The sequence below is a fragment of the Lissotriton vulgaris genome, chromosome 2_2 (assembly GCF_964263255.1).
Source record: "Lissotriton vulgaris chromosome 2_2, aLisVul1.2, whole genome shotgun sequence".
Lineage (NCBI taxonomy): Eukaryota > Metazoa > Chordata > Amphibia > Caudata > Salamandridae > Lissotriton > Lissotriton vulgaris.
Genome location: NC_141688.1, coordinates 266,674,582 through 266,691,743, shown reverse-complemented (window position 1 = coordinate 266,691,743; position 17,162 = coordinate 266,674,582). Strand labels below are relative to the sequence as shown.

The window sequence follows — 17,162 nt, the reverse complement described above, 5'->3', positions numbered from 1 at the left end:
CTGTGATGGCGGAAGGAGAGGATTGCCTGACGCATCTGTTTTGGCGCATCCCTGCTGATTTGCAGAGATGCGTCAGAACATGTAAATATGCCCCTTAGTTTTGTTTAATCCCGTTTATAATTCCTATCAGACTCAGTACCACAAAAATATATTTATTATGGACTCCAGACTTTGATGCATAGTTTGTTTTCATGTTTTAGAGCCCAGAGAGGTATGAGAAAATAACATTTTCTCACAAGAATTGCTTCAAGAAGAAAAATTATTTTGTACTCTCCTAAAAATAGGCATTAATTTTTTTCTCACCTATTGACCAAGGTTCATGCAGTCATTCCCTGCACTGGAGTGACATTTACATTATCCCAAAGAAAGTCTCTGTACACTGGGTGGCTAGTACGCTCAGCGGTGTAACCTGTGCTTTTTCTTTAATTAATCACAGCAGGTAAAGTACAAATGCAGTTCAAGCATGTGTTCATGTGGAGAAAAGTCAATTATGCACAAAGTGTACCTGTTCTGTCGGCAACGTATTGAAATAACAGGTGTGTGTTTTATGAGTGACAGTAAGGGTTGACTGAGGTGAATATGACCTATTCATTTTGGAAATAAAATGTTCTATTGCAGGAACCTGGAATATTAGAAGTATTCTGTAATGAGTTAGAATCTAAGTTAGTTGTAAGCTCCATGCAAACATGCATTGGCAGTGCGGGTTAGGTGTCAAATGTCTCCTTCACCTGCCAACTTTGGCAGCTGTTTAAAGCTAACTTAGATGAAGATACTGAAAATAAGTGATCAAACCTGCTATAAAAAGAACATTGTGCATACACAAATTCTTTAGCAGGGGTGTAGAAGGTTGAGTTTATGGTTGTGTGACAGAAGCACACATGGCTACATCACACGTGCCTCAACACCGTGGTACCAACAATGAATGCGTCTTAACCATCATTCCTTTACCACGCAAGCTTTAACTATGCAATTTCATTGTAAAGGCATGATTAGTAGATCAATGCATAGTTAAGACCCATTAGCCTTAAAAATGCCCCCAGCCCTGAAAGCTGTCCCTCCCCTAGAACCCTAAAACGTACCCCATCACATTAAAAACGACCCCAACCCCAGTCCCCCCAACCTGAGCCCTAAAACTACCCCAGCCTTGAAAACTGCACCTTCGATCCTGTGCTTTGAGCCCTAAATCTCAGCATCCATGTCTTAAAAACTACCCCGACCACCAGGTCCCCACCCCTAGCACTAAATTTTGTCACCCAGCCTATAAACTACCCCAACCCCAGCCACCCTACCCTGATCACTAAAAACTGTCCCTCTACCTCTGAACACTACCATGTCCCCACCCGCTCTTAGCCCTAAGACCTAGCCCCCATCCCTAAAAAATAGTCCAACCCCCATCATGAGCCCTAAAACGAGCCCCAGGCCTAAAAACTACCCATCCACCACTTGGCCCTAGCCCTACTGACCAAACCATGTGCCGGTCAGGGGCGGCCTTAGGCATGTGCAAGCTGTGCACCTGCACAGGGCCACCAAACCCCAGGCGCCACCACGCCAATATATTTCTTAATATAATAATCCTCTGAGGATGGAGACATATTTGCGTGGCGGCCCCTGGCAGGAATTTGGCGGTCTCCGGCTCTGTTCCACTTCCAAACACCCTGACCCCCCCCCCCTCTTCACTAGCCTCCATGCTCCACCCCACCAGGACCCCCTCTTTCGGGGCCCCCTACAAACGCTTCTTGCCCAGGGCCGCCATGAGCCTAGAGCTGCCCCTGTGCCGGTGACTTTCTTGTTCCTCCCCTCGTCCAACCTCACATCTGGAAAGCGCACTGCCTAAACCACAGATATCGGTGGTTAAGGCGTATGCCTGATTAAGAGAAGCGCGGTTGTCGCTTGTGGGGAAATGGCACGTGTAGCTCAACTCTGCATTGTAAAGGCAGTTCCCCGAGTTAAAGAGCAGTCTGTTAATGTTATAGGCAAATTTGACAATTTTCTTGTCTAACAGGCATCAGTATTTCTATAATTATGGTATTCAAATGAATTATATGTGAAAACTTGAAAATCGTTCATGAGGTACCACCATATTCAAGAGGCTCATGATATTCCAATGATTTGTCCATTTAGTTTCCAAAGTCACACAATGAATATGGGTAGCAGAGATTATGGACTCCTGGGGCACATCAAGTTTTACTCTTCTTGCAATACCTTTTCAGCTGCCAACAAAATAATCATTAGGGAATATTATGAAGTGCTTAATTTGAGCCAGTGGTTTCCGGAGCTTGGCAGCGTCACTGAATTCTCAGCACCAGCACACATAACAGTCTGCCAAATGGTGGCAGTGTTTGTCAAACTGAGGAATTACCTAAAAGAAAGTTGTTCATGAATTCTATATACATTAAAAAATGATTAATGCGTGACTGCCCAAGTCATTCTTAAAACTTTGGGTGCCTGGAATAGTCACACTTGCAGGGTGTGATGGCTAGGCTAGTAGTTGTGTTGGTAATGACATTGCTGGCATCCGCGATAAGTGGTACAACCTGCAGTGTTCTGCTGACGAGGGCCCTAGCACTTACTCTTTTTTTTTTTTACAAATTATGAGATCAGCATCAACATAGAGAAAACAGAAATTATGCATGCTACGTTTAGCTCAGAGATTGGGGTTTACATGAGATTATGATGGCAAAATAAAAAATTATGCAGTCCTATGTATTAACATCTAATACAAGGGTATGGCAATATTCGAGCTGTATACATTTGTATTTCCACAGGACTTGTTCTACAAAGTCACAGCTTCGTTTGTGGACATCTTGGACTGTGGGTGAAATTTCCTAAATATTTTTTGTATGAGAATTTTCCCACAAACAATTATGCTGCTTGAAAATTTTCAATCAAACGTAGAATTGGTTGCCACTCCCTTCGCAGAAAACCTGCACAAGGTGCACTTTGCAGGACTTTTTTTCACTGTTTTTCTTCAGAGAAAACTTTGCGAAAGTGTGGCAAAGTTTTAAAAAATACTTTCCAAAGTGGGTATAGGTGAAGTTTTTTAAACGCCCAAACTAAGACCATCTCCCACCGCAATGATTCAATTCTGCACTTAGAGAGCTTTAGGTTACCAATCTAACATTTGCTTTCATGAGAAATTTTCTAATGTTCCAGTCTCTCAGAGTATAATTTTTAGATGGAATATTGGGTCATATTATGTATAGGGAGCATGGTCCCTGTCTGGGCCACAACACCATTAACTCTGTATGCCAGGGACAAACTGGAAGAGTGCACCCTATGATAGGGAATTCACTGTCCAAAATGAACTCGCACCTGCACTCTGAACAGTACTTGAAGCCATTGGCCACCTTTCACTGTAGGCAGAATAACCAGTCTAAGGAGGGGGAGAGCTTCCCTTTCAAGAGGATGCAGTGAGATGACTGAGGGGTCCCATACTGATGAGGTCAAATTCATGATCATTTAAACTGAAATGTAATTATACAATAATGTATTTTAGGAACTGACTTACAACTAGTTCTGTCACTCATCATACCTCCAAAGCTGGAATATACTTATGTGTCTGGAGAAGTTTACAACTCAGTGAACATTGACCTGCCTCTGAGGACATAAAAAGCCAATTATATTAAAAAGTAGAACATGTTGAAACTTAATGTTAATATGTCTTTACAGTGGCCAGCGCCCAAAAGCTATTATCATTGTTGCAGGCCTCGTTGTGTAACGTGGAAGACCAGAGTATAGATATAATTTCTAATATTGTATTTATGAGAATGGCACGAGTTTAAAAAATAATTAATCAACTATTTTAATTGTTATTAGAAATATAATTCAATGGTGAAGTCAAACTTATTTTAATTGTTGAGGAAAGGTAACTTTTAGTAAGTTAAGTTTCCCCTGCCTGAAATTCCTGGAGGGTAATTTACATAGACTCTACAGCTTGTATGCCAAATCCTGGTTGGTGTCAAATCCTGTTTTACTAGTCTGTTGGGTTTACCTATAAATACTAAAGAACACTAGAAAGGAGAGAAAATAAGATGCCAAGAACATTCTCATGCATTCACTATCTCGTTGAAGAACTCTGCATTTGTCCTATCAGACTTCTGTCTCTTTGTTTACATGTAAGACTTGGTACACACTTGAAAGGGGAAAGAACAGAATGCCAAGCCAGTTATTGTGAATCTACTGTCTAGTTAATGAAGGGCTCTGCTTTTTTCCTACCAGACATTTGTCTCTGGGTTTGTTGGAAGTACAGTGGCTGCCTTAAACTCGATTTCAGTAATAGATCTAGGAGGACACTAGCATTACTCTAGTACACTCCCTACTTATACACCAACCTAAACATTGGTGCCCAAGTCTAGTGTGGCCAAAGCTTTTTGCCACCTTGAACATTTCCAAAGTGGGTAGAGTTATCCCTGGTAACCATTACTTCATTAATTAGGATGTGTCCTGGAGTCATTCCCACCCACTAGTTCTTACCAGTCATAAATGTGGCATATCCAGGCATCAGAACACTTTCTAGACCTGTGGAAGATCAGAAGAGAACTGGACCTGCGATCTGTGACCTGAGAGGAGCACTGAAGGACTACACCTGATCTCTCTTGTATGCAGAAAAATGTGAACTCCAAGGGCCATATATCGGAAAGCGGAATGGACATAACAAGTTACAAGTAGCCCTTTTCTGGAAGTAGACTGCTGAACAGGGGAAACTGGACCAGGACTTGAGCCCCCCTGTTGTCCTCTGCTTGACACCCTTTAAGTTTCTAAGTGCCCCACCTGAGTTTCATGGGGGCTTTAGCTGTGTACTCTCATGGTGGAAGGTGAAACCTTTGTCTGCTGCCTGGTACCTTTTGGTGCTATATCTACAAAAAAATCATATTTCCAGTTTCCCGTATTGGATTTTTGTCATTTTGGTGTACTTTTGTTTACATAACGTTACTCTATTTTCCTAGCTCAGTTTGGTATTTTTATTATTTTGCATTTTGATTTTGCTGCTTTGTTACTGCGTAAATGCTCTACGCATTGCTCTACAATAAGCGTGTCTGCTCTGTACCATAGCTACCAGGGATTGAGCAGAGTAATATGGAGGTTCCACCCTAACAAGGGTTATGATTGATGCTTGAGGTGGGAAGTTCAATTCCAATGGCAAAACTTTTTCCTCTATTGAGCAAACAGCTGTGTGTAGTGCATCATTATGCTTATTAAAATCTATGATGGCTGTAAAAGCTAATACTAGAACTATTTTCTTTAAAAATACTTTTGTGAATGAAAGCCTAAGGTAAGCTGTTTTTCATGTAAGTGTAATTACAGGTCAGGATATTAAAGATTTTACTTAGACTGCTTTCACAATGGTTACTACCCGAAGAGCTATAAAAACTCACATATGAAAAAAAAATTCTCTTTTCTGGCTCCCGATTGAGGAGTTCATCTGCATGTCTCTGAATATATTTTCCCTGTTTTATTGTTTAAGCTGGTGACTTAATAGAATGCAAAACAGTCTGACAACCCTGCAAGAGGTCTTCAGAATTATATAGCCGCCTTTTATTGGTATTGAGATGAGAATATTGAGAACATATTCAATATATTTTGTTGAGGCCTACTTTTGATATTTCTAAGTACCCCTTACCTATTCATTTGTCTGATAACATCAAATCTATGTTTATGTGAGGACTAAAGTATACCTGGGATGCGTGGGTTCTGGTTTGGGGAATACCTGGCTTGGCAAATCGGACTGGACTGTTCTGACTGGAGCATGGTCAAGACTGATTTGCATTTAGCTGGGTGCAAACCAAGGTGACATAGTGTACAAAATGACAATGGATTGAGATTCATCCCGAGTAATTACCAGTGGCTGAGATTCATTTAAGCATTCCATCCATAAACCTTTTTGTATACTTTAGTTTGTTGCCCTAAATGGGATGGGTATGCACACTGTGTCACTAGAAAAAACCTGTTCCCGGCTGATGAGACCATAACTAGAGCAAAACCAGTTCTGAGTTGCTTGTGTTCCGATTCAGGGAGGACCTGGCTTGGCATTTCGGGCTGGACTGTTCTGACTGGAGCATAGTTTTGATTGATATGGGTTGCAAAAAATAAAGGATTGGGATGCGGCCCGAGTAATTACCAGTGGCTGAGATTAATTCAGGTATTCCACCCCACACTTTATTGTTTGAGCGTAGCACCGGACAAAGACACATAATTTTGAAGATATTATAGGGACGAGGTACTACAAAAGCTAGAACCCCTATATGGGAGCAAATTTGCTACCATAATAATTTCTGGCAAAGAAGGCACAGGTCAATGTCTATGCATGCCATCTCAATTCATGATGATGGATGCCTTCAACATTTTTTGGGAGACATTTTTGCTTTTTTTAAAGCCATATCAGTAAGAGATCAGGGCCTCCAGAACTAGTATAGTATTCGCAAGAAATACCCTGTGAGTCCTGATTGCCTTATCTGTTTATTAAGGCTAATTATAAAATTTCTAAGTACACATGAACTATTCATTCATGTGATAAGATTGATGTGCACTGTGTATGTTTTGTTATTATGTTGTCTTTCCTGCATTTTGTATTTCAACAACTTCTATTGTCAACAGATAAAAAATGTCGACAAATGTAACTCATATTATAAATTGCATTATACATCCAGTACTATATCTCAAGCTCTGTTGGTATATGTAATTTAGCTATGGGACAATAACAGTTATACAGTTTTACTGATTTATATTGGAATATGCCATCAGTATTGTCTAATTTCTTTACACAGTTATTTAACACAACTGCTATTATTCAACAGATTTACTACTCCTTTTATTGACCAGCGAAGCCTCACAGTTGGAGTCAACCTGGGGGAGTTTGGACTCTTTCATAACAGATTATGGACAGACCACTGCAATGGGTGTGCTAATCTGGTGAGTTTTTTTACTTGAGTACTTTGCTTCATTTTAATCTCATATACATGAAGCACATGGTGATTCAGTGACAGTGATCCTGGCCAGATGTCAGTGAAAGTTGAAAGCCTCAATGTGTTGAACCAGATCTTGTATAATACCATAAATCAGCTGAGGGACAGACCAAAGCCCCCCTAAGGTTCTCTTGAGTCATACCTAAGTAGCTGGGCTGAGCTCAAGTACCTGACAGCTGTGCTGAGAAGTTTAAGAAACAAGAGACACAGTTTAGAAGAGAGGACTTGTATACCAAAGCATGGCTGTATTATCCTTAGTAAAAATATATATAGACCAATTTCACCAAAAAGAGTCAAATGTGAAAAATGCATAAAAGTATCAGAAAATTAATACCACCATCAAACAGCTTCAAAGACAGAGGTGAAATGTCCGCCTAGGACTTCTGACAAATTGCTGCCTATTTTCCTATCACAGACATTGGTGTTTACTTGTCTTTCTTAAAATGCAATGTGTAAGGATTTTGTAAAGAGAACCCTGTGACAAACATGCTGGGGTACATGGAATCTGAAAGGAAAGTTTGTACAATATCAATTTTTTTTAACATATAAAAAATTGAAAACCCTGTAAATGTTGTGTAGCAACATTTCAGAATGTATCTGCAGTTAAGAAAGCACAAATGGAACACATTTATTATAATTCTGAAGATGAATGGAAATAAATATCTTAATAGGACCAAAGCAAATGAAGACATTTTGCTTGCTGATTAACTGAATTGTTTAATGAATACTGATGTCCACACATCATCCTTTGCCTTTGTGCGCTATAATATTTTATCAGAAAAACTGTACATCTGTAAAGATTTTGTGGCATTTTCATGAAAGGTAATGCAGGCTATAACTTTAGGAACATATTAGTGACAGTGTGTTCCACAATGCACCGCCAACTACCTACTATACTCCTAACAATCTTTTATTAAATACTTTTGCTATATTTGTTCCTTGTGTGATGCTTGAATTTTTCCCAAACTCTGTGACTTCAGTGATGTAACATTGATGGCAGCACCCTTGCTCTAAAAAGTGTTCCATCACCACTGCCAACGGCACTCTCAACTTCCTGAATTGTATCTTGAAGAAATAGGCGAATTCTTCAGCGCATTCTATAAAGCACTCATCCTGTAAGTATATGCCTTAGTCTGACGAATCATCCTTCTTCTGATGTCCCAAGAGGCTAATGCCCATTTATCTAGCAGAACCTGCTTACCTGACTGAATCAAGGGCTTTCAACAGATATGTTTGGCTGCAAAAAGCCCAGAAGTATTAGGCACATTCTTCTCTGTAACCAAAAATAGTCCAACTCCACTCTAAGAGCTCCTTTAGTCCTACCAGGGACGGTTTGGCCAGGCATCTGTCCATTAGCAAATATTACTTTTTGCACATAGAGTTGTCAATGCTCTTGCTCACATTTGTAGTGCAGTCTGGCTCTGTCTTTTCTCTCAGATTGACTTTCAAGCCTTACAAGGAAATAAAATGGATACCTATGTGTATCTATTTAATTGTGGGTATAATAAACCTAAATTAAATAGATACATATCTTTAAAATGTAAATGTGTGTGTCTTGTAGAGCACACTGCTACCCGGAGGCGTCCTGGTGCTATAGACCGCTGGGGAACCCGTCCTGGCTTTCCCTGTGAGATGCTCCCTTACTGGGTATCTCCAAGGTGAAACCAGGCATCCCCGGCGTATGTGGGGGGCCGTTGTGGAGATGAGGCAAGCTACTGCCCAGGGTTGCCAAGTGTGATCCCTAGTTAGAGTAGGCATCGAGGCCAGAATTATCAAGTCCTCTGACCCTGGTTCACGACCCTGCCGCGTCAGGTATTGAACCCTGGTCCCGGGCCATCCTCTGCTCCTGGGTCTGCCGCCTCTAACCAGTGAGACACACCATTCCACATAAAAAGAAGGAAGAACTTCCCTTTAGCTCGGAGTGTGTTTTCCAGACTCTTTTGATGACTGGCCAAGCTGTGCACTGTTGATCTGTGTTTAACCACAAAACTAATAGTGGTCGTCAACACTTGTGTAAGTACAATGAACATTAAGAAGCAATTCAACCTTAAACATACATTATTTAATTCAGGTTGCTAAATGTTAATCAATCTGGTGTCATACTCCATGATATGTTGAGACAGACTCCTTGTCCATTTTAGATGATGCATGATGGAGATATCGGTTAGTCCTCCTCATTCCAATTGATCGTCTATTGCAAAGATAAACCAATGATCACTTTGTTCCATCTTCTCCTTAGGAGACCAACTTGTCCTCTGGTTGATGCTTCTAAATCCAGTGTGCTTCCTCTGCACTATGGATGTCTTGGGCTTTAAACTCTGGTCGCTGGTTATTTGGCATCTTTATAGAGCCCCTAGATGGGATTTGGTGGCTAACCAGGAGGTATCGATCAGCTAGTATCCCGATTCCACACAGCATTACCTGTACCATCTGTGATGATGGTCTACACTTCTGAGTGTCTCAGTACAATCAAGAACTGGTAGTTCCATCAGTGTCTAAGGTCATTCCAATGAACATTACATTAAATCCCTTTGGTTTGTTACTCCAATTTTCCATTCCATGTTTGAGTCCCAGCTTACTGGCCTTTTCTCATTGAAAAGGGATTTTGAGAGTGAAATACCTACCTTTTACAATTGGTATGTGACTGTCTTTTAACCAATTAATTCATAAGATCCTAGAATATGGGGCACATTTATCAATTTGTCACTCAGCGCAACATAGCAAGCCACCGTGCATAAAAGGGCGGGAACGCACTGTATTTAACATCATATGATGTATTCCTTTCCTTTCCCTGCACCGGTGAACTCTTTGCTGCCTAGTGCCAATGCAGGCAACCTTGCACCATGGTGCAAGGGTGTCTGGGTTGTTAACAGGTTTATTTTTGTGCAGGAAGTGAGTCTTTCCTGCACAAAATCAACCCTCTGAGGCATTTCCTTTTTTTTATGTGTGCTGCAGAATTTAACACACACAGTGAGTGGAAAACACGAGAAGAAATAAAGAAATTTGTCCTCATTACACCTCACCTGGGGAGGCAGAGCAGTTTGATACATTCCAATGTCCACAACTACTGGTAAATCTGGATCTTCACCAAAATCAATGGGTGGTTGCGCAGGAACCCCCGCGCTCCAACCATGGATCGCTTTCCTGCCGCAGAGCAATGCAAAGCAGCGATTTGTGCTGGATTGCATTATTCTAGATTTATAAATCCATGTAGGGCCACGCAAGGTGGCCTTGCGTGGCTTGAAAAATATTACCTTAGTGTTGTGTCGCCCATGCACCACCTTTGTGTAGCGAAAGTGTGACACACACATTTGTAAATATGCCCCTATATTTATACCTATTGTCCATGCTGAAAGATGTATTGACTTGATGTTGAGCAGGAGTCATTTAGGATTTCGCTTCAGTGCCAGAATTAACAGAGGACAAAAGTAGAGTCAGAAGGAGGAAGGCACCCTCGAACACCTCATCTTTGGATGCGTGAAAGTCAAGAAGCTCTGGGCCCAGATAAACGCATTCATAAACGACATGCTCAAAACAGACTTAACAATCAGCTATGCTAGCTTGGCGACAGGGCATTTAACAACGAACCTAAACAACAGAGAAGAGAGAGACCTACTAGACCTGCTGCTCACAGCGGCCCTAAAGATAATCCTAACGAACTGGAAGAATACGGCGAAAGCAAACTTCAAAACATGGATCAACTGGGTCACCTTCCTAAGAGGAGCAGACAACATTACAGGCAACTTCTCGAAAGAACATACCCCCAAGGAGCTCATGTGGGAACCACTCGACGAACACTTATAGACAACACAATGACCCCCCCCTCTTTCTTTTCTTTTTTCTCTCCTTCGACAAGCCAAGAAATATAGATAACACAAATGTACTGTATACAACTGCCAATGTATATGCCACTTATATTTTTCAATTAAAACTTTATAAAATAAAAAAAAAAAGAAATCAGGAAATGTGATGCGATTCCGTACAGCATCGTTCTGCACGGTCTAACTTTCTTTATATATGGGCAGCACAATTGATACCCAAGTCAATGTTGGCCTTTTGAAGTGCTGATTTCAGGTTGTTTGTATCTCTATGCCTCAACAAATAATGAGTGTGCCTACAATTAGGCAGCTGGTGATGTGTAACACGCAAAGAATGGTTTGCATTGGAATTTGTCTGCTGTTATTTGAGGAGTGTCTTACACCTGCACGTACGTAGCCTCTCTAAAGGTTGTTGAAAGCTTTGCATGAAGTATCCTCATGGTGGGGTGTGCTGATCTACAGTAAGCCATTATAAAGCAAATGAACATTAATTAAAATGAACACTTCCCGCTGCGGAGGTGTTCGTGCCGAGCGAGCTCTCAAATGCCACACCAGGGAGGCGGGGACTTACTGTCTTCACGCAGGTCCATGTTTTGCTGCAGGCAACATCACTTAAAGGCTGATAGAGCACCGACTCTAGTCGGTGGGTGTGGTGGGGGGGGCTGTCAGAAAAGAGTTCTATAAACCAGCCACTCTTTTACACTCACTGGCCCTCTTCTCAGCCTGACATCTGAATGGATGTCAGCCACCTTGTGCAGCTACATCGCTCTCGCCTACTTCTGCCTTGTTTTTACCCCTCTATACTTCTTTTCCCTAGTTTCTATGAGCGCGCTCTATCACATCTGCACCATTTTACTGTTTTCTCCTTTCTTTCCCCACGTTTTTCTGAGTGCTTTCTTCTGCTTTTTGTCTCATTTTTATGGTGCAGCCCCCCTTGTGAGGCCACAAGTCCAGCTCCCCTGTCCTGCTGCAACGCTCTCTTCTGCTTTTGCCTTGTTTCACTACTTTCTCCTTCCTTTCACCCCGTTTTTTCTGAGTGCCCTCTTGTGCTTTTAGTCACATTTTTACTGCTTTCTCCTTCCTTTCCCCCGTTTTTTCTGAGTACTTTCTTTTGCTTTTTGTCTAATTTTTACTGCTTTCTCCTCCTTTCCCCCTGTTTTCTTAGTGCTTTATCCTGCTTTTGCCTTTTTTTTTTTACTGTTTTCCCATGTTTGTCCCATTCCTGCGCCCGTTCACTGCCTGTTTTCCCGGCTCCCCTATAGTCCTACCCACCATCTCCCAATTCACCTCCCTCCTTTCATGACCTACTTAAAGTAGGGCGCAGTTATGCAGGGGACTTGCCAAAGGTGCGTTAAAGGCAAGTCTGTCTGCAACGCCCACGCCTGGACCGTGCCCAGGCCGGGACCACTGGGGCCTCATTTATGAGGCTGTGCGTCACTTTTACGCCGCCGGTGCGTCACTTTTTGTGACACACCAGTGGCAAAAAAAAATGCGCCTTCTTGTGCCATATTTACAAAGTGACGCATCTAGGTAGATGCGTCACTTTGCAAACCCCTGCGCCACATTATACCTGCGCCAGGTATAATGTATGTAAGGGGGGCGTATTGACGCAAGGAAGGGTCGTAGAAGTGACGCAGTGAAATCTATGAGATTTCACTGCGTCACTTTTAGGACGCTGTTGCGTCAAAATCTTACGCCTGCCTCACAGCAGGCGTAAGACTGACGCAAGCCCTTTCACATGGGGCTCGCCCCATGTGAAAGGACGCATTGCTGGAGTTGCGTCACTTTTGTGACACACTCCAGCAATGCGTCACTTTTGCGCTTACAAATATGTCAGAAATACTGACGAATCTGTAACACTTGCGACATGATGCTTCATACATTAAATATGACGCATCAGGAATGTCGCAAGGAGTGCGCGCTGAAAAGTGACGCATCGCTGCTTTCACGCAGCGATGCGTCATTTCTCATAAATGAGGCCCCTGGCTCTTCCACCCACTAAGGGACTTCGTCACTGATCTGTGAGCCCAGGACCCTGGACGCAGGAACACCCCTGATGAACCCCCAGACAGCCGCAAAAAGCTCAAGTGCCACGAGACCCTCACAGGTGATGTGACATGCTTTACAAATATTTTATTGATTGAACATAAAACTGATAACCATGTACATCATCTACATCTAAGTCATCAATCCAACTAAATCTACATTGAAGGATTCATCCAATCGTACAAGTAAACTGAATGTTTAAACTTAAAAGCATATTTAACATTTTTTAATCATGGTTTAGCTTTGCCTACCTGCAAGAGGCAGACAATGCTGATAGCTTTTTTAAATATACAGATGTTTATAGGACTGGATGAAGTCCCACAAACTATGTATCACCTTTGAACCCCTAATAAATTAAAGAATCTAGCAAAGTGAGTAGCTCTTTTGAACAGGGCATCCTTGTTATCCAAAAGGATTGATAGAGCTCACATCTACTATACATCTACAGCTCTGACAAACTTCTTAAAAGGCAAATCAGTAGGTGGCCCCCTACAGACTGCACCTGTTGAGGTTTCAGAGAAGCAGTGGAAATGATCATGATTCCAACACATTAACTATTCTCAGCTAAAAATGTAGAAAGAGAAGGGCACAGGCTACACTCATCCTTATGCGACTGCCCCTGCACTATGTGTGTGGATGAATTCCATATTTGGAATATATGGTTGTCCAAATCTAAACAGTTAAATAAATATGTAGTCACTGGCACCACTGTTAAAAACTGTGAAAATTAATTCTGTGGGGCATATTTATCAAACAATTATGCAGCGCAGCGAGCCATCTTGCGAGTTTGCGCTGCATGATAGCGAAAGGGCAGAGTGCACTGTATGTAACACTATATGGTGCATTCCTGTCTTTTCTTACCCTGGGCTGGAGCACAATATGCAGCCTAGCGCCAATGCAGGCACCCTTGCACAATGGTGCAAGAATACCTGCGTTGTAGGCAATCCCGAGGCATTTTATTCTTTCTATATGTACTGCAGAATGCAGCACACATAGAAAGAGGAAAGAACGAGGAGAAATAAAGATATTTGTCCTCATTATGCCTCCCCTGCAGATGCGTAGCGTTTTCACTCATTCCCAGGTCTACCTGTGTTGGTAAATCTGGGAATGCGTCAGAACCCATGGGTGGATGTGTGGGAACACCCACACTCCACCCGTGGAACTCCTCCCAAGGGCAGAGTAACACAACGCACGATTTGTGCTGAGTTGCGTTACTCTAAATTTCATCAAGCCACTCAGGGCCACACAAGGTGGCCTTGCATAGCTTGATAAATCTAACTTCAGAATTATTTTGCTCTTTCGCCCTGTTGCATGACGCAAAGGCGACACAACTCTATGATAAAATGTGGCCCTAAATTTAGGGCCATATTATCAAGCCCCAGCGATAATTATCGCTAAGCGCACTTAGGCTAGGATAATTATCACTGGGTAGCGTGGATTATTTATTATTATTTTTTTTTAAAAAACCTTTATTGGCATTTCAACCAAATACAAGTATGGGCCTACAACCCCCGGGGCCGGCCGCTAAGCAGATAGATAAACAGAGAGCAATTTTAATCACATGCAGCGCCTCGGGGAGCAGAATCTCCATGCTAGCATACTCTCGGTCACTGAACAGCCCAATTAGGAAAACAGGATATAAAAGGTTTTCATTTTATAATATAGGATGGAAGGATCAGGTGCCAAACAATTTCCCAGCAGCGAAAAATGGCAGGCAGAATAGTAAACGTGGCAGCAGTAAACAGTAATCGGTCAAATCAATGGTGCTGAAACAGGAGGTTCAGGATGTAAAGGGACATTACGGTCAATTTGCGCCTGCAGTCACCTGCCCTATGACCCAGAGAACACCACGAAAATTGAGGCACAGATGAAAAAGCAGTGATTGATACCAAAGGAAACCCACTGCACTGACCCAGAAAAAGAAAAAGACAAAGAAAGATAAGAGAAGAGAAAAAAGGCCATAGAAACAAAAGAAAAGCAAAAAATCCCCTCCCCCAACCCCCCACCCTGCACCCCTGCAGATGACTACGGCCCTCCCCAGCAGTGTGCCTGTCGCCCGAGAATCAAACCCGAAATATAGAAGAAATAGAGAAAAAGGAGAAAGAAAGGAAACCCGACCCAACGGGGAAACGTAGGAGAGCAATAGTCCATGCGCTCCCGGTCTCTCCCCCCCGCCCTAACAAAGGGACCCCCTAAGCCAACACAAATAAAGTTGTCCACCGTACAAAAATACCCCGGGGGGAACCACAAACCCCCCGCCCCGGAATCCGTCTGTTAATGAAGCAGTCCCGTTACCGATAGATCCATCGCAAACAATTCAACCCGCAATCTCAGCCTTGGCCCCATCTAACAAAGTTGCCGAGTCCCTCGGATAGGAAAAGTCCCAGCCACGGAAAGTCAAGATTCACACAGAAGCAGCCGAAGCTTGAGTCAGCAAATGGGAGAGGAATAGCAGGTCCCAATGCACATGGCTTGCACCAACGATGTCCCTCCCCGTCTCCGAAGCCAAGCATCGTTCCATCCACCATGTTGGGAGACCGATTGGGGAGGGGGTGCGACTCGCTCCGATACAGATCAAAGTGTGGGCCAACAATGTCCAGGATGGGGGAAGCAGTGAAATGCTCCGATAACTGTAGGACCGATGTTTCCGAGAACGTAAGAGAGTCACCAGTCTCAGCGCACACTATGAGTTCCATTGCTTTGGGGGCAGGCACAGCTTCCAGCACCGGGTCCAAACGCGCCAGTGGGGCTTCCGACAGGGGGCAAGTCGGCTGCCGGGTCCCAAAAATCAAGTCAGGGCTTGCTCCCGGCGCCATGATCCCATCTGTTGCCGACAGTCAATGATTGACCTGGGCCCTCACCAACGCGCGAAGCGCCGCAAGTTCCGCCATTACCATCCGCAAGGCAAGGCCACATTGAGTCGGTTCCGCCAAGTTCCATACGGCCGCAGGCATGCCGATCCCCAAGGAGAGGCCCCTTCTCCGGGGCAGGATAAGCCAGAGCAGAAACAAGGGACGGGCCAGCAGCACGCAGCAACGCGCGGCAGGACCCCTACCCCGGGGAACCAGCGGTGCTAGTGCCGGGCCTCCGGACCGGGGCCCCCCGCGACGCAGTACCGCGCGCCACCTGTCGCCTCACCTCGGGTACAGCACCCGGCAGCAGATTGTTGCAAAGTAGTCCAGAGAAATTCTCAAAAGTTCCAAGGACCGGACCCAACCACCCTCAGCAGTCCGTTGTTGTTCACTTTGGACCCGGGTAGTCCAGCAATCGAGCCCCCGGCTTCCAGTCTGGGTTAGGCCTCAAAACATTTTCGATGTTACTTCACCCCAGAACATCAGAAAAATTCCGTGATCACACCATCGGAGTGCCGACTAGTTCACCCACACGAATCCGGGGCAGGAGGTCAGGATATTCGACAGGATAAGCGAGCGTAGGACGGGGGTCAGCGGAGCCGGGAGACTATGCGGCCATCTTGGTTGGTGAGGTAGCTCCTCCTCCGGGTAGCGTGGATTTTTATCACTGACATACGGTGCTATTAGCAACGCTTATCTCACAAGTAATAAAAATCCTCACGCTAACTGCCAAATGAGAGATTATCGCTGGAAAACCAACGATAATCTCTCGAAGTTTGGCGTTAGCTTGATGAAAGGGGCTCACAAACTTAGCCATGATATGCACCTTCCATAGAATATCCTGGCTAAGTCAGGATAATACCAGTTGTAATAAAAGCAGCGCTAACCGCGGTTAGTGCTGCTTCTTTTTATCACTAACAGGGTTAGTGATTTCCTTGATAATAGGAGAAATGTCGCTTAACAACATTTTTCCTATTATTTTTCTCTGGAACGCCCCCTTTGCATCTCATTAGAGATGCAAGGGGAAGCGTAGAGAAAAAGGGTGCTAACATGCGAATTTGCGGGTTAGCACCCTGTTGCTGATAGGGAGATCATTTTATCTCCGCTTCTTGGCTTTTAAAGCCAAAAAAGCAGAGATAAAACCCTTGATAATATGCCCCTTAGGGTAATGTTACCAAGCAATAGCGATAATTATCGCTATGCATGGTTAGCGGCTAAAATAATATTGCCGCGCTCCGACGATTTTTACCGCTGAGATACCTTGATATTATCAAGGTTTATCTCAAAAGCGGTAAAAATCCTGACAAATGCATGAAGATCGCTGGAAAATCAGCGATATTCATGCATTATTGTGACAATGCTCTTAGCCATGTTATCCACCTTCCATTGGATAACATGGTTAAGAACTGCTCTGGGCAAGCGTTAGATTTTGGAGATATTCGGGCTTAGCGCGAATATTTCCAAAAGTAAGGCTTTGTTGATAA

General features: G+C 43.4%; 1 long non-coding RNA gene across 1 annotated transcript in view; it reads left to right on the top strand.

The window, feature by feature from the left end:
* Positions 1-6,912, top strand: part of LOC147729301 (uncharacterized) — a 670,382-nt gene extending 663,470 nt beyond the window's left edge. Inside the window, exon 3 of the long non-coding RNA XR_015309209.1 lies at positions 6,795-6,912. This is a non-coding gene — a long non-coding RNA (uncharacterized LOC147729301). The remainder of the gene's footprint in view (positions 1-6,794) is intronic.
* Positions 6,913-17,162: the final 10,250 nt, after the last annotated feature.